Below are 19,339 nucleotides of genomic sequence, written 5' to 3' on the forward strand. Positions count from 1 at the left end.
AAAGAGGACAGCAACCCAGTGCCAAAAGAGGATGAATGATCTCCTCTGTTCCACCAGGGTAAATCACTCTTCTCATCACTCTCAACTCACACACTCCACTCACAAACCCATCACACATCCACAGGGCCCTCACTCACTTTTGGTTCAAGGGACATCACCATTCACTCTCTCACACACACTGTCAATTGTCCTCATCCCATCCATGGGACCACTCACCACCCACATAGGCCAGGCATACTTATCATCTGGCCTGGCAGGCATTCTGCTTACACTCTCTCCATCTCTATTCATGCAGGACAAGCTGACACACAGCAAGAGAGACAGGCCGCAGACCGGTGGAGGAATGCCTGAAATCAAGGTCCTCATGGATTTTGAAAACAGAGCTATCCAGCTGGCCGGCGATGACCGGCACCAGACCTGTGCTGATGATGAGATTGGCAGTGCTCTACCAAGTGAAGATCTAGTAGTGCAACATCCATCAGACAACCAAGCTGTGAGTGATGTGTCCTCTTGCACAGGCCACTGCCATGCACTAATTATCTCCCCTTGCTTTCACAGGCACATCTGGGAAACAGCTGAGGGAGTCCATGACCCAGAGCCTCCAAACAAGCCCTGAAGAAACCTCTGAAGAGGAATCTGAAGGCACCCTCCCTGAAGTCCTGTCACAGCGCTCACCCGCACCCTCCACCAGCGCAGAAACACACACCTCGGTGGGTCTTAGCTTTAGAGTAGCCTTGGGATCACAACCTGGTGAGCATATTGCACAGTCTGATCCACAGCAGGTGAAGGCAGAGACATCCCAGGTCCCCAGCACTCGGAGGACTGCTGGAAGCCAGAAATTTGCTGAGTCCAAGTCAGATGATGAGCCTCTGGACTCGGTCATGTCACAGTTGCTGGAGCTGCAAAGGCAAGCTCGGGAACATCAGGAAGGGATGTCCACTGCACTCCTCAGATTGCAAGGCACGATTGAAGAGTTCATCCGCCTTCAGGCTGAGGTGATAGCGCCGACATGTCAACGCACTGAGGTCAACACTGGCAGGATGGCAGATGCCATAGAACATCGGTCCTGCACTGTTGCGCAGGCTCAACTCTGTTGCTGATACCATAGTTGGCCTCCAACAGTGTCAACGTGAGAGGGGTGCTAGGCAGCTCGATCTCACTCCAACTTCCCCTTTTCCTCAAGGAGTCAGCCTGGGGTAGTCGGGCACCCATAGGAAGGAGGGTCAGCAGGTGTGCATTCCAGGGCTATCTATCCAGGTGACTCCGGGAGTGACCAGCCCATCCAAATCCCCTCTTTCTGTGACCTCAGCAGCTCCAGCTCCACAGGCCAAGGAGGTGCCACTGACATATAGCAGGATCCCAAAAGCAGGCCAAGGCTCTCCAGGTCTCAGCCCTCCAGTGAATGCCTGCCAAGATCATCACAGACAGGGTGTAGCAGTCAGCAGGCTGCCTCCAGCTCTGATGTGGATATCAGATGGCATGGTTAAGAAGGTTAAGAAGATGTCGTTGCACAGCCTGGGCGCGGATGTTAATCACTTGTACATAATGTTCACTTTTGTCAATAAACTCTCGACAATGTCTCCCTGCCCATGGATCCTTGTTCTGATGAGCAATGTTCTTGTCACTCAGATGTGAAACATTTCTGCACAAGATAAAGGCAGGTGTCTCAGTCCAGAGCCTCTTCCCTGTGCTCTGTGCAGCCTTCAGACCAAAGTGATTGTCCGGCCTCACACTCACTGAACACAATACTGATGCCTGCACCTCGATGGTGCTGGTCATTGCTGCCAGAATGTAGTGGGCAGGTGTCACAGAGTTCTCTCATTCTCTCTGTGTGCTCTCAGCACCTTTAAGTGATGCTGTGCTCCAGCTTCTGAAGGACTCAGGTGCTGATGGCGGACAAAGCATCAGGTGCATTTATAGTGTCATGGCTGTGTCTCTATGATATGACCCTGATCACAGAGCGCAAGTGAGATGCCCTCGGCCAGACAGAAGTCAGACATTCTCAGAGGCTGTGTGAAGATCTATGGAGTGTCCTCACTGCATGTTGTCTTCATCCTCCTGCAATCGAGTGACTATTAGGGCCTCCACTGTGTCTCCTTCACAGGAGCCTTATTACAGAGGGTATATGCACTACAATAAGCCAGACTGGAGTCAAATGTTCACAGATGCGATGTGAGGATCTATGGCGTCATTTCACTGCACGTCATCATCATCCTCCACAAATCTAGCAGCTGTGAGGGCCTCCTGAGCATGCCTGCCTCATGCAATGGCATTATCACTGTCATCGTTGCTTTCAAGGACCCCCTCACCCTCATCCCCATCAACATCCTCCTCATCAGAGGAGACCTCCAGCTCCTCCATCTCCTCCTCAGCCAGCTCATCTCCCCATTGCAGTGCCAGATTGTAAAGGGCACAGCAGATGATGACGATGCGTGACACCCTCTGTGGACTGTATTGCAGGGCTCCGCCAGACTGGTCCAGGCACCGGAACCTCATCTTCAGCATTCCGATGGTCTGCTCCACCAAGTTATGAGATGCGGCATGAGCCTCATCATAGTGTCACTCTGTTGCAGTCTGAGGTCGCTGCATGGGTGTCATCAGCCACGTCCTCTGTGGGTAGCTCTTGTCCCCAAGGGGCCAACCTTGCAGCCCCTGTGGACCCTGGAATACTGCAGGGATCTTTGACTGACTGAGGATATAGGACTTGTGGACAGTCCCTGGAAACTGTGCGCAGACCTATAAGATGCGTTCGTGATGGCCACATACCAGCTCAACATTCAGTGAGTGGAAACCCTTGCGGTGGACGTAGTTGACCGTTGTTGTCACAGAGATCTGAGCGCTACATGAATGCTGTCGATTGCACCCTGCACCTGTGGGAAAACCAAGATCTGGGCAAATCCAATTACTCCTGCATCCTGGCTGTCCAGGTCCCGGGCAAAATGAACAAAGTTTTGTGCCCTCGTGAAGATGGCATCTGTGACCTCATGGATGCATTTGTGGGTGGAGGCTTATGATATCCCACAGAGGTCACCTGTGGAGCCCTGAAAGGAGCCACTGGCATAAAAATTGAGGGTGCAGTCACTTTCACAGCCACTGGCAGTGGATGCCCTCCATGTCCCTGTGGCACCAAATCCTGCAGCAGTTGGCAAATGTGACCGACCAGTTCCCTAGATACTCGCAGTCTTCGGCGACACTGGTTCTTGGTCATCTGCAGGAATGAAAGGTGGTGTCTATAGATGCTGGGTCTAGCAAGGCACTGACCAGTGACAGCTTGCTGTGGCTCTGCATCAGTGTTTGCGGGAGCCCCAGTCGCCCCTTCTTCCTAAGGGTGCTACCCCTCCATCTGCTGAGCCAGGAGCCTCCATCACTCTCTTCTCCGTCGTCTTCGCTCTCTGTACACCATGAGGCATACAGCTAGTTCACCAGGCTCTATTCTCCTGATGTACTCCTCCTGCAAGGTGAAAGAGAAGGATGAGTGGATTAGCTTGGGTGCTCTCCTGGTTAAGTGTGAAGGCCCCTTAACACTCCCCAGAAAGTGCTGGTCACCACTTGGATGGTCAGAGATTAGTCTGCTGCATGGCTGCCCGAAACCCCACCCACCTCCGCCCTACTCCACCCGACTGATTGGCAGCAGTTTGCCCACAGGACTGCATGCTGTGCTCTCAGCTCAGGCACAGGCATTCTCCTAACCCACACTGCCAGGCTGCACAGTTAGCTTGAACCATGGGGGAGACTGGTCCAAACCAGGATGATGACATTGCAAGGGGTTGTGAGAACCTCCATCAGTGACTGCTCCATGGCCAGCTTTAGCAAGGAGATTGTACAACTTGCCCAGTCATTCAACTGTTCTGCAGTCCATTAAAATGCACATTAGTTTGCAGTCTGTGCCCAAGGGGTGAAAATCTTTGGAACACTTGGTGGCACTTTGATGCCTCTGCTTTGCTTGTGTGGGCATTTAAGCTAGAGACCCAACTCCACGCCTGTCAATGTGGCTGCACCTGAACTGTCGTAGCTGCAGAAGAATGGTCACTTTATGCAAAGTTTCCCTAATAGTGGCCACTTCCCCCCTGACCCCCACTCTGCACGTGCTTGTGCGCTATTATCAACAACAGAGCAGCCCTTAACCATCCACCCTAACTCGCCTCAACCTCAGTGCAGCCCTTGCCCCGGCACCGCACTTTCAACCAGCCGGGAAAAAGCGACTTGCCTGTGCCCTCGCCTGAATGGGTGGTGCCTCAACCTTGAAGTCCAACATGTGACCCTTGCAAGTGCTGCGCAACGTTACTGTGCACTCACCTCCGAGTTCCCCTCAGAGTGCAGCTCACCAGGTGCTGTTAAATGCTGTTGTGAACACGCCAATGTGCTTGGATGATCCAGCGGGGGGATGATTCCAGCAGGCTGGGCTTCTATTGATATGCGGATTCCTGATATCCAACGGTGGGAAATGCGGCCCACCATTGATTGTCAGAGCAGACGATTGCAAACTGGTTTCACGGCTTCCTGAAACCGATTTTTGGCCCTCTCGCCATATTGTCCATTCACGCCACCAAACACACCCGATGCCAATGAGCAAGGAAAATTGCTCCCTAAGTCCTATGTAAAGGGGTGAGTGGTTATCGGGGGTAGGCAGGAATGTGGAGTTGAGGTTACAATCAGATCAGCCGCAATCTTATTGAATGGCGGTGCAGGCTCGAGGGGCTGAGTGGCCTACTCTTGCTCCTAATTCGCATGTTGGTATGTTCTAGATTCCCTAGCTAGGGGACACAATATCTCAATATTTATCTTTTAGGGAAGGAAATCTGCCATCCTTGCCTGGTTTGGTCTACATGTGACTCCAGACCCACAGCAATGTGGTTGACTCCTAATTGCCCTCTCAAATGTCCTAGCAAGACACTCAGTTCTCAATACAAAATGTTACATTAAAAAAGTGGACAGGCCACTTGGCATCAGCTTAGGCATCAGATTCACATAGGATAAATCCAATCCGGCCAGTTATAATTACATCAGTCTACTCTCGCTCATCAATAAAGTTATGGAAGGTGTCATTGACAGCGCTATCAAGTTGCACTTACTCAGCAATAACTGATGCTCACTGCCCAGCTCCAGATCTCACCTTGACCCAAACACAGACAAAAGAGAGGTGAGGTGAGAGTGACTGCCCCTGACATCAAAGGCAGCATTTGACCGAGTGTGGCATCAAGGAGCCCAGGCAAAACCAGAGTCAATGGGAATCAGGGGAACATTCACCACTGGTTGGAGTCATACCTAGCACAAAGTAAGGTGGTTGTGGTTGTTGGAGGTCAATCATCTCAGCCCCAGAACATCACTGCAGATTTCCCCAGGCTAGTGTCCTAGGCCCAACCATCTTCAGCTGCTTCATCAATGACCTTCGCTTCATCATAAGTCAAAATGTTTACTGATGATTGCACTGTGTTCAGTAATTTCCCATCTCCGCAGGTGTTTATTTTTGTTCTTTCATGGGATGTGGGCTTCGCTGGCTGGGCCACCATTTATTTTCCATCCCTAGTTGCCCTTGAGAAAGTGGTGGTGAGCTGCCTTCTTGAACTGCTGCAGTCCCTGTGGTGTAGGTACCCCCACAATGCTGTTAGGGAGGGAGTTCCAGGATTTTGACCCAGCGACAGTGAAGGAACGGCGATATATTTCCAAGTCAGGATGGTGAGTGACTTGGAGGGGAACTTCCAGGTGTTGGTGTTCCCACATGTCTGCTACCCTTGTCCTTCTAGATGGTAGTGGTCGTGTGTTTGGAAGGTGCTGTCAATGAAGCCTTGGTGAGTTGCTGCAGTGCGTTTTGTAGGTGGTACACTGTTGCCACTATGTATCAATGGTGGAGGGAGTGAATGTTGAAGGTGGTGGATGGGGTGCTAATAAGGTGGGCTGTTTTGTTCTGGATGATGTCAAGCTTCTTGAATGTATTTGGAGCTACACTCATCCAGGCAAGTGGAGAATATTCCATCACACTCCTTACTTGTGCCTTATAGTTGGTGGACAGGCTTTGGGGAGTCAAGAAGTGAGTTAATCGCAGCAGGATTCTTAGCCTCTGACCTGCTCTTGTAGCCACAGCATTTATATGGCTAGTCCAGTTCAATTTCTGGTCAATGGTAACCCTCAGGATATTGATAATGGGGGCATCATTGATGGTAATGCCATTGAGTAGGAGGGGGAGATGGGTAGATTCTCTCTTGTTAGAAATGGTCATTGCCTGGCACTTGTGAGGTACAAATGTTACTTGCCCCTTAGCCCAAACATTAATATTTTCCAGATCTCGCTGAATATGGGCACAAATTACTTCAGTATCTGAGGAGTTTCAACTTTCAACACCCTTGGGAGTTACCATTGACCAGAAGCTGAACCGCACCCGCCCCATAAATACTGTGGCTACAAGAGCAGGTCAGAAGATGGTCATTCTGTGGCAAATAACTCACCTCTTGACTCCCCAAAGCCTGTCCACCACAAGGCACAAGTCAGGAGTGTGATGGAATACTCCCCACTTGCCTGGATGAGTGCAGCTTCCACAACACTCAAGAAGCTCAACACCATCCAGGACAATCCTGGAACTCCACCCTTAAGAGCACTGTGGGCTTACCTACACCACATGGACCGCAGTTCAAGAAAGCAATTCACCAACATGGGTAATTGGGGATGGGCAATAAATGTTGGCCTTTCCAGTGATGAACACATCCCATGAATGAATAAAGAAAATTCAAGGCTTGGATTTCAGGTCAGAGTTAATTGGATGCAGACTCATGTAGAAATACACAGTGCAGCTGATTCTGCATCGTTGAGTGAATTGGGGGTTTAATCAATTATAATATGTCAAGACTGTCAAGACTTGCTGCTAATGGTGTTGAAACAGAGCTGGCTGAGTTGACAGCTCTGTGAACTCAGCAATTCATGCACATTGCATATTAACTGCACAGTTCAAGGTTTGACATTAACTTCAAACCTCTCTCAGGTCTTGAATGTGTATAAGCTTTTTACTTTCTGGCAACGGCTTGTCAGACAGTACCTATTCACTTTCAAAACCACAACAGAGTCAAGCAAATGTGTTTGAATCTTGTCTTTCCCTTGAGACTCTTTCATTTGGGATGATCTGTCAGACGGATGAGGAGAGTCGAGTGTGCATCAATATCTCCTAGTCCTGGATTCTCACTTTCGCCTAAACATTTATCATAGAAACATAGAAAATAGGAGCAGGAGTAGGCCATTCGGCCCTTCGAGCCTGCTCCGCCATTCATCATGATCATGGCTGATCATCCAACTCAATAGCCTGCTCCTGCTTTCTCCCCATATCCTTTGATCCCTTTCACCCCAAGAGCTATATCTAACTCCTTCTTGAAAACATGCAATGTTTTGGCCTCAATTACTTTCTGTGGTAGCGAATTCCAAGGGTGAAGAAATTTCTCCTCATCTCTGTCCTAAATGGTCTACCCCATATCCTTAGACTGTGCTCAAGATCTTCTCCAGGAATTTGACCTAATTAAGCCAATGAGCATTTGAGAAGAGCATAAAAGATTAGATTATCCAATCGGGGGAGTCCCAAATTTGGTGGCTATGGCAGGGTTGAACCCACCAGCCAGTGGACACTGATATTGAAGGATCTTTGGGAAGTGGTTTATCTGTGTGTTGCTTTTAATTTGTTCTTGAGATGTAGGTCGTATTGATAAAGCTGGCATCTCTTACCATCCCTAGTTACTACTTGAGAAGGTAGTGATGAGCCCTCTCTCTGTGAATCACTGAAGTTCTTGTGATGATGTGCCCGCAATGCTTCAAGGTAAGGAATTCGAGATTATAAACTCAGTATTGACGAAGAAAGGGACGGTAAATATCCAATTTAGCAGCAAAAGCAGTGTTGGTACCAATTTTCTCACAGTAATTTATGCCACTGCTTCATTAGGGGAAGGGAATGGAAATTAGAAAACTACCTAATGCCAGGATAGATAGGTTTTTGTGAGTGAAGGCCATCAAAGGATAGTGAGAAAAAGTGGGCTAATGGAATGAACATACAGTTTAACTATGATCGAACTGAATGGTGAAACATACCGAGGGGATGAATGGCCTTAGCCTGTGTCTATGTTCCCACCCATCACATGGAACGGAACACTAAAAGATAAAGGGTCATAACTTCCAACGAGCATCAGAAAGTGCTGGCCCACAGGAATTAGAAGAATTAAATGCATACCTAGCTGGCCTTAAAAATTATGTCGACCCTTTCGATCGCCGGAGCTGGGGTAGGGAGCCCCGAGGCCCATGGGGGTTAGGGGAATCGGAAGTCAGCAGGTGGGCGTGTTAGAGGTCAGTGGTGAGGGGGTGGGGCGGGGGGGGGGGGGGGGCGTTCAGGGGTTGGGGGAGGGGGGGGTCCCACGGTAGGTGTGGGGGTGGTCAGGTGTACGGGGGTGGTCCCGTGGTGTCAGTCTGGGTTTTTACAATAGTTACACATGAGTAACTATTGGTGTAACCCTGGCAGAACCATCCAAAATTTATGATTTAAACCACATTTCGGGATGGTTTCCAGTGCAGGGCAGTTGTCCAGAGGAACAGTGCACTTCTGGGAAATTGCTGTGCAAACCCTTACCTGGGAACCTCCCAGAGGGACTCCCCAGCACATCTTTGGGGTACTCCTCAAACCTGACACTGGGGAACTCGGAGGTTACGGCCCAGAATATTCATTGGTCTTAATTTTTACACTTTCGGGAAGATTTAACTTTAAGTAGACCAGTACAACTGGCCAGACAGACAGAAGAACAGAAGCAGAATAGAGTCTTCCTATGGGATGCGAGGGAAATCCCACAGGAACACCCCATTGAAGTCGTCCAGTTTGTGGGTTGTAAAGCCGAAGGTCTAGCGAGGCAGCAACCAGGGAAACGCCCCGATTAAGTGCCGACTGCCATTTTCCAATGTCCCCATGGTCACGGGAAGAAGGTCCATGGATGGGAAGAAAGCCTCAGCTGAATTGCACAGTGCCGTGGGTATGGCAAGTTAGGCTATTTTAAAGTGCTCTGCCGTTCCAGGAGATCAGTATTTACCAGACAGAAGGAGAAATCTGTTGAAGAAAACTCCATTCAAGAAATTCAGACCCTGACGACTAGGAGAGCACCTTCCGAGGACAAGTAAAGGTAAATAAAAACCAATAAAAGTCAATGGACATCGTACTGAATTCAAATTGGATACAGGAGCTGGAGTCTCTGTTTTATCTGACAGAGTTTCATGGCTGAACAAAATATCTCTGCAACCTTCCTCTGTTCAATTCCAAGGTCCAGGAGGGATGAAGCTAAATGTTAAAGGTCAGCTTGATGCAACACTAATAAACAAAGATAGGAAAATTCCTGTAACATTATACATTATTCAGAATCGAAAAAGCCCTTTATTGAGCAGAAAAGCCTGTATAGCTCTGAACTTGCTCATTAATGTTAATGGAGTCAACAAGCAAGAGGAAAAACCCTTCATTGAGAAAGTTGAAGCCTTCATGACCTTAACTATTCAATACATTCCAGCAACAGAGCAGAAGTTGCAAGTATTTCATGAGGCTCAAAAGCAAGGTGAAGAGTGCATTCAGACTTGCACATACTGCCTGGAACAGATAACCACAGTGCATTCCAAGCAACCCCGTCTTGAGGCAATACTTTGAAGAACAACACCACATTAGCATTGTAGATGGCCTCCTGGTATACGATGATACGTGGTATCAGCTATCCACCTGGATGCTCTCCAGCAAATTCACCAAGGACATTTTGGTATTACCAAGTGTTAAGCCAGTGCACAACAGTCCATATAGTGGCCAGGTATCTCACACTCTATCGAAGAAATGGTCCCATCTGTGCCATTCACAGGCAGAAGCAGAAAGAGCCTCGTCCTTCCATCCCAGGCCCTGGGAATGCCTCAATATGGATTTGTTTGAATTCAAAGGGAAGGTATTCCCCATAGTAGTAGACTATTATTCCCACTGGGTAGTGGTGTAAAAGCTACATGTCCTCACCTCGGAAGGTGTGATTCTCTCCTCGAACAGGCTGTTCAGCACACACGGCATTCCTGACATTGTCGTTTCTGACAATGGGTTACAATTCGCCAACGAGTGTTTCCAATCCTTCACAGCATCACATGGATTTGTCCACATCACAAGTTCGTTGAAGTACTCTCAGTCTAATGGTGAGGCTGAGAGAGGAGTACACACTATAAAAGATCGAATAAGGAAGAATGATTTGCTTTGCTTAGTTATCATTTTACAAAGTGTGTGAACTTCTGAAGGGCTGCAGGCTAAGAACCCAACCTCCTTTCCTGTCCCACACATTGATACCAAATGTCACAGTAGAAGACAATGGTCGGATTAGAAAAAGGGAAGAAACTTACAGAGCAAGTCAAGCCCATACTCTTAACCAAAGACACACAAGTCACAACTTTCCCACTCTCTAAAGGGGAGAGATGGTGTGGATTAGAGACCAGCAGTGTGAAGGTACTGTAATAGAGAGGCTACAGCAACCAAGGTTGTATCTGGTCCAGGCAGAGTCAGACATCATTTGAAGGAAACAGCTGCCCTGATTGCAATGGACAGAAAACCATTAGCAGGATGGGCTGCATACCCTGACCCTCAGGAAAATGTCACACCTACAGAACCACAATTGAGGGAAAACAGGTGTGATTACTCCCAGGGAACTGACTTTGAATCAAATGGATTCCCAACTACCTCATAAGGAACTTTGCACTCATTCAGGAAGACTGATGAAAGCACCAAGGAGCACATCCCTTTAAAAGCAGAGACTTTGGGGGGGAGGTATAGGAGCATGTGGATATAATAGGAATGAGGATAAAGACTCAGGGGGAGATATAGAGTCTTAATGATTGTGTTAAACCAGCCATCCTCAACCTTCTTGACCTCACAACAGGCTTTGACGTGTGTAGTCACACCATCCTCCTCCAAAGCTTCTCCACCCATTTCAGTGAGTCATCACTGATTCCACTCTTGTCTGCCCAATTGTAGCCAAGACACCTCCAGTATTGCCTTCTCTTCCCTCCTGCATCTTTAGTTTGCTAATTGACTAACAGAAGGCCTAACTGCTTTAGATTCTGGCCCAGGACCCAGGAGATAAGTTTGTTCTGTCCCTCCTGTGCCTGAAATTAGAAAGCTAAGAAGATTAAAATCGGCACCTGTTGGTGTGGAATGTACAATGATTACTGCCCTAGATAGTTAGGAAAAGAACTGCCATATACAAAAATTGATAATAGCATCGTTTTAGTACGAGGTACCAGCTTTTTAATTAGTTTCTATGAGCCATGAGCTAGCAACATAACAATTGTAAGAATCCATGTTATGCTGCTGTTATTCATTTGTTTTATACTGGGTAATACATTTGTTTGGCAGTTAAAGCTCAGAACAAGATCTACCGTGATGATTTTCTGCTGCTTTGAGCAATAAGCAGCATCTGTGCAGAATGGAATGGGACCAGAAATCAAAGTAGTCTGACAGAAAAAAAAGATTCTCAGCTTGTTATTCTAGGCACGTCCCCTGCCATTTTCCCTTGAGATCAGGACAAGTGAATATACTGTCTGATATATGAGATAGGAGGGAAAAACATAATGTAGAAACCAAAAATCTTTAGCATGAAAGAACACCAATCAGAATTTAAATCAGCTATGTTGCCAGCTGTGTTCAAAGGGTTAATTTTTTATATTTAAAGTTGTCTCTATTTGAATTGAAAATTATTTTATCCAACATGGCAGTGAAAGTGAAAGGTAAGAGGTCGCATATATATAGGATCAAATCATACCTTCACAATATGTTTCATGGACAGTGAGTTATGTGCAACACATGGTCATGGATCTAACTCACTACCTTGGCATTAATGGCAATATGCTCAAACCAACTGAGTTAACAGTCCTTCAATGTAATGTAAGGGATTAATAGATGGGATATGCTAATGTATGAAGTAGATGATGGTGTACCACTGATATCAGTCAGTCATGTCTTAGACCTTTGAGAAAGAGAGAGATTGGAACCATACCTAGGAACAATGTGCCTACTCTCTAATATGTTCAGATGTAGTACCAATAAAAGGGTATTCAGCAGATACCAGAGTATGTCTACAATCTACTAACCAAGTCCCATGCCCAGAGCCCAAGAACGAAGGACCATCTCACAATATTCATGACACATCATGTTCCCTGACCTAGAATACAAATCTGGATGTGGTGGTGAAAGCACTGAATCCTAACTATTGGACCATCAGGGAATCACTCTTGTGTAAAGACTGAGCCTAACACATTCTTACAGGCTGAACATTGAGAGGTTGCTATGGTCACTACACCCATACCTGCTTGTTTGGTACCCAATCCACCCCCAAAAATCTCACCTGAAGGAAATCATCATTAAATCCCTCAGTACTGTGCAGGAGTATTGGCCATATTATATGGCTAAGTCTCTGGAGCGGGGCTTGAACCCACAACTCTCTGACTCAAGCGAGAGTGTTACCACTGAACCTTGGCTGGACAGTATATAATAAAGTATATGGCCTCTAATGTTGAAATTTTAATTACACATCAGGTCACAATCTTTTGAAAAAGCCTAATCCAATCATTTATAGGATATCTAGTAGACTTGTTGAAGTTTGAATAATGTTTCCATAGAGAAAGCTACAGATGCAATTAAGAAAATGCCCTCAGTCCAATTCACTTTAATCAATCCCTTCAGGATAACCTGGTTAAGAGGGATTGATACACATGCAATGAATAATGGTTCTCATCACATTGGTCACCAGCAATATTTCATGTTCATGGATTCCAGAAAATTGCAATAAAACTCTATCTGCTCAAAGCTGGGCGACTCATAGAGCTTATCTCAAACATTAATGCTCTCTTACTGCAAGGGCTTTAAAAAGGCAATTTATTGAAAGTCAGATAACCATATTTCTGTTGTTCTTTCTCTCTCTCTCTTGATAACTGATAAAGTACAGCTGAACAGATAAGCCATAGATATTTTCTGGTTCTTGAACTGTAGACAAGAATATATTTATTGTCCATTCCTCAATGCCCAAACTGCATTCAAATAAAGGGATAAAGGAGAACTTGCATTTATATAGCTCCTTCAATCAATGATATCAATGGTTTGGTTGAGTGGCCGGAAGAGTGGCAGATGGAATTCATTCCAGAGGAGCGTGAGATAATGCATTTTGGGAGGGCAAACAAAGCAAGGGAGCACACAATAAATGGGAGAATATTGAAAGGGGTAGAGGAAGTGAGAGATTTTGGAGTGTATGTCCACAGGTCCCTGAAGGTGGCAGGACAGTTGGATAAGGTGGTAAAGAAGGCATGTGGAATGCTTTCCTTTATTGGGCGAGGTATAGAATACAAAAGCAGGGATGTAATGATGGAAGTGCACAAAACACTGGTTAGGCCACAGCTGGAATTTTGTGCACAGTTCAGGAAGGACATAATTACTCTGGAGAGAGTACAGAGGAGATTTGCATGAATGTTGCCAGTGCTTGAAAATTGCAACTATGAATAAAGATTAGATAGGTTGGTGTTGTTTTCCTTGGAACTGAGGAGGCTGAGGGGTGAACTGATTGAGGTGTACAAGATTATGAGGGGCCTAGGTAGAGTAGACAGGGATGCCCTGCTTCAACTAGCAGAGAGGGCAATTACCAGGGGCACGGATTTAAGGTGATTGGTGGAAGGATTAGAGGGGACATGAGGACAAGTTACTTCACCCAGAGGGCGGTGGGTGCCTGGGATGAGACAAGATCTCACAATACAATGTAGAACTTCAAGTAGGAGGTAGCAGTTTCCCCTTCCTGAAAGACATCAATGTGGTAAAGTGGAGTACCATATACCTTTAAGAGAATGCAAGTGGACTAAGCATGTGACAATACTGACCAAACAATGTACAGCGCAGCCTACTGACTAACTCTAAGTCTGGAGCTGGAGCAAGGATTTAGTGCTCTGCCTTTTGTTGCAATAAACAATCACAATTTGTTCTTATATCGGTTCCTCTCCATTATTGATAGCGAGTATCAACTAACCCGTGTGTTTGAAGGTGCGCAATTCAAGTTTACTCGACTAGTGAACTCATAGACTCAAGGCATAAAACTGGCGGCAAGAATTAAACTAGCAAGATCGCAAGACCCCTGAGTGAGAATCCACAAGACAGGTGAGCAAAACATTAGAAAGAGAATCTGTACTTAATTGTCAAATAGGTGGCAATCAGAGCAGGAAGCAGTGCTGCTGTTTTAACTTTGAGAAAAAAAACCCTGCAGAACCGTGATCGCGGGGATTCCACCAAAACTCAAAAGGAGCGTGAAACCCAGCACAGAAAAGCTGACAGCTGCAGAGATGGAGTTAAAAAAAGCAGTCACTGCTTTTAATGCGGCAATACATTTAAAGGCATACATGCAAGAAAATTTTAAGAGACCTCAGAGAGAGGGCAGCTCTGCAGAAGGCAAAACACGAATCGATCGACGGCAGTCAAGAAAACCGCAGTAATCCTAACACCTGAATTCATCATTAACTGGGAAGCCATTGGAAGGGCAGTCACCTTGCAGTCGTCACGATGCTGCAGTTCGGACATGTCGATCCATTCGACCCCATTTCAGATGACTGGTCTCAGTATGTCAAAAGCCTAGCGTTCTTTTTAATCGCTAACGACATCGCGGGGGAGGAGAAGGAAAGGGCAATTCTTTTGCCCTCATGTCGGAGCAAAATGTAGGGGCTGATCCGCAGCCTCACATCACCTAACAACCCCAACTCAAAGTCTTTCGATGAGTTAATAAAGATTGTACAAAACCACCTGTGACCACAGCCCTCAGTCACTATGCAGGACCTCAAATTCAATTCAAGGAATAGGCTTCCAGAGGAGACAATAGCTGATTATGTTGCCGTTTTAAAGACATTAACTGAGCATTGTGAATTCGGAACATCCATTAGTGATATGTTGAGAGACCAACTGATATGCGGGATTGGAGATGATGCTATTCAAAGGCGTTTGCTAGCCAAACTAATATAGACTTCAATAAGGCATTAGAATTAGCCACAGCCATGGAGAGTGCTGTTAGAAATTCGGAAGCTTTAAAAGATGCACAAAATGGCGCGGTCCATCTGGTAGGGTGGGACATAGAAACATAGCAACATAGAAACTAGGAGCAGGAGTAGGCCATTCGGCCCTTCGAGCCTGCTCCACCATTCATTATGATCATGGCTGATCATCCAACTCAATAGCCTGCTCCCGCTTTCTCCCCATACCTTTGATCCCTTTCGCCCCAAGAGCTATATCTAACTCCTTCTTGAAAGCATACAATGTTTTGGCCTCAACTACTTTCTGTGGTAATGAATTCCACAGGTCCACTACTCTCTGGGTGAAGAAATTTCCCCTCATCTCAGTCCTAAATGGTCTAGTCCATATCGCAGACTGTGACCCCAGGTTCTGGACTCCCCCACCATTGGTAACATCCTTCTTGCATCTACCCTGTCTAGTCCTGTTAGAATTTTATAGGTTTCTATGAGAGACCCCCTCATTCTTCTGTACTCCAGCGAATATAATCCTAATCGACTCAATCTCCTCATATGTCAGTCCCGCCATCCCAGGAATCAGTCAGGTAAACCTTCACTGCAGTCCCTTGATAGCAAGTACATCCTTCCTCAGATAAGGAGACCAAAACTGCACACAGTATTCCAGGTGTGGTCTCACCAAGGCCTTGTACAATTGCAGCAAGACATCCCTTGGTGAGGAACCTTGGTGAGGCCACAGCTGGAGTACTGCGTGCAGCTCTGGTCGCCACATTATAAGAAGGATGTGATTGCACTGGAGGTGGTGCAGAGGAGATCCACCAGGATGTTACCTGGGATGAAACATTTAAGTAATGAAGAGAGGTTGGATAGACTTGCATTGTTTTCGTTGGAGCAGAGAAGACTGAGGGGCGACCTGATCGAGGCATACAAGATTATGGGGGGCATGGACAGGGTGGTTAGGGGGCAGCTATTCCCCTTAGTTGAAGGGTCAGTCACAAGGGGGCACAAGTTCAAGATGAGGGGCAGGAGGTTTAGGGGGGATGTGAGGAAAAATGTTTTTATCCAGTAGGTGGTGACGGTCTGGAATGCACTGCCTGGGAGGGTGGTGGAGATGGGTTGCCTCACACCCTATAAAAAGTACCTGGATGAGCACTTGGCACATCATAACATTCAAGGCTATGGGCCAAGTGTTGGTAAATGGGATTAGGTAGGTAGGACACCACAGAAAGGCGGGAAACGCCCCCATGTACAGATCAGTGAAAAACAACAGTTCCACAGTGAAAACCCACAAAATGAATGAGGGAAATGCATCCAGTGGGTGATCGACAATTCAAACAAGTCCAATGCTTTTTCTGCCACGGCTATGGTCACATAAGGCAGCACTGTAGAAATAGGCTGGGACAGCATTTCAAAGACAAAGGGAGAAATCGTGACATATGTCTCATGAAAGAACCAGAAGAAATAGAATCAGACATCCATTCATTGGTAGAACCGAGCCAATCCAAGTAGTCATTATAATCAAAGGACAACCTGTTGAGATGGAAGTTGATACTAGAGCGCCGATGTCTGTCATTGGAAAACTTACGTTCAGATACTTGATTTAAAAATCCCATTCTTTAAGATTGGAAGTTTTTGACACTAAACTGAGAACATACACGGGCCAAGAAATAAGACCAAAAGGGATATATCATGTCAAGGTGTGGTATGAGGAACAGTCTGCAAAATTATCCCTATTTGTAATGTCAGGCAGGAGACCGAGTCTCCTCGGAAGGAACTGGCTGGGAGAGATAAATCTTGAGGGCCCGCTAAGTTCCCAATTGGAAATCAGAAGGGTTGCTTCAAGAAAAAATGAATACGCAAAGACCCAATGGGAGAAGCCCATAGAAGTGTTACACCGAGACAGAGTTCAAGCTGAAGTCAGCATTCTTTGAAAAGGAAAGGAAAACCTATTAAAGGACTTTTGAGTGCTACAAATTCAATCAGCTCCCAATTTGCACTACTGAAAAGATATGAAGAAGAAAAGAAAGTGTTAAACCTGTCTCTGGCCAAGTTAAGGAATGAATTAGGTGAGAAGGGGCAATGATTGTCCCAGGAATTATTAATGAGAATAGGAAAGAATTGAAAGAGCTGAAGCAGCAGCTGCGTAAAAGCCCTGAAATTTTAAAACTAGAAGGCCCTGAGTTCTCAGAAGAGCTGTCGGAAAACCCAACTATTGAGTTCATTCACGTTCAGCTCATGCCTGAGTCTAGTCCAGTCAATAGCGAAAGTAAAGAGAAGACCGAGGTATGGTTCAATGCTACCAAGAAAAGGACTCGTAGGGAGAAAAAGAGGAATTATTGACAATCCTCGAAAAGAGAAACAATTTTTTTTCTCTTCTCTGCGTTGCTTTACGTTTGTTGCCCTTTATCTGTTTCAGTTTGGAGGGGAGGGGCAGAGGAGTGAACATGACTGCACCCAGAAGATGGTGAAATCATCCATGGGGGAACCTATTGGACAACTGTCCCCTGAAGAGGAGGTCCCAGAAAAACCGGCTGAGGTTGTTGAATTGCAATGCTCAAAATGTCTGAGAAAACTTCCTGAGAGACTTGATTTGTAAATAGTTATTAGTGTAAATAGTTCACATGTTATTAAGTTTGTCAACTGTATTTTTTAAGGAAAGGGGGGGGGATGTGGTAAAGTGGCAGTTCTGACCAATCAATGTACAGTGTGGGCAACTGGTTAACTGGAAGCCTCGACCTGGAGGTGGTTGTGGGAGCATGCTCTGCCTTATGTTGCAATAAACAATCACAGTTTGTTCTTATGTCGGTGTCTCTCCATTACTGACAGCAAGCATCAACTAACAATTGCATATGAAAGCGTGCAATTTGAGTTTACTTGACTTGTGAACTCATAAACCCAAGACAACAAAATTGGTGAACTAGCTGGGTGTTTATAACAATTACGGTAGCTTTCATAACCTGCTGCCACTTCACAAACGACTAGATTTATTGAATTCAACTTGCCATGGTGATATTTAAATTCACAGGGTGAGAATTTAGGCTCAGTAGCTCCTGCTAACTATGTACTGTTAAGGATTCAAAATGGTGCACGTTGCACAGGGCATTTCTGAGACGAAACATGGCTTTTTTGGTGGAGGAGTTCACACAAACGCAAATAGCGTCTGCTAGAGGTGTGCAGAACAGCCAGTTCACTACATCAATCTGTTAGCAATGTTGATTTGGTACCAGAGATGCCATTTTGGAACTCAGCTCTTCAGCCAACAGCCTCTCATAACCTCACAAAGCGGAGCCCCTGGTAACGGGAATGGAGACAGCGTTTGACAGCCAGGAGGCTTCCCAGGGCTGGCCTGCTGCCTGGGGTGTAGATTGGGCAGTCAATTGGATCAGTTAAGGCCTGAATTAGGGGCAAGTTGCAACACCACTTCCATTTTGATGGTGGTGGAACTGACCCCACTCGTGCCAACCCCCGCTCACCCTCCCACCAATAATCGCTGTGTGGAGGGGCTGCTCGCTCCATGGAGGTGGCCTTCCTGAGGCATTTTGGGGGCAAGTGAATAAGAGGCTCCATTCCCGAAAGAGGTGCCCTATGGGCAGGAAAGGACAAACCTGCTGCGACGACAATCCAATTGGAGGGATTTCCTCTGCGATATGAGGGCCCTGCCGCCTCCGCCCACTAAAATATTTCATTAATTTTAAGCTTCCATTTTTAGGCATACTTGCATTGTCAGATTTGTCTCAGCACCATCCACTACACCCAATGGGCCTGCCTAGGCCATAGAGCTGTGACTGGGCAGCTGAAGGAGCTGCCATTCTTAACAGGACGAGTGTGGAGGTGGCCAGTCAGGAGGCTGCCGTCAGAAAAATAGTTCTGCTACACTGATCCTGGCAAGTGTGGGCTCAGAACCCCCATTTGGTCCTGTTGTTGGGGTTCTGAAGTGGTGGGAAAATTTTGCCCATGTTCAGCAGTCTGAAAGACAACAGCCCCATCAGTGCTACTTAAAGAGATCATCATATACTTCCAGCTTGACTGTTGGTTGGTTCCTTCTACTTGTTGCGATGATTCTATAGAGCGGTAAGCTGTGGGGGATGAGCAGAAGGATGAGGCTGAGGAAATGAAGGAGGAGGAGGTGGAAGAGGAGGAGGACAAATGGAGGCAGTTAGATAACCTCCTTCTGCTTGGGCTGTACTTAAAGAGCTCATTCAAATGTAATCCCAGCAAACACAACCCCAATTACCTCATTCACCAACAGTCCTACACATTCTATCTCCCACCAACCATCACAACTCCCACAATGCAAGAATAAAAAGCATCACAAAATATCAATCTGAAC

The sequence above is a fragment of the Carcharodon carcharias genome, chromosome 10, assembly GCF_017639515.1.
Source record: "Carcharodon carcharias isolate sCarCar2 chromosome 10, sCarCar2.pri, whole genome shotgun sequence".
Lineage (NCBI taxonomy): Eukaryota > Metazoa > Chordata > Chondrichthyes > Lamniformes > Lamnidae > Carcharodon > Carcharodon carcharias.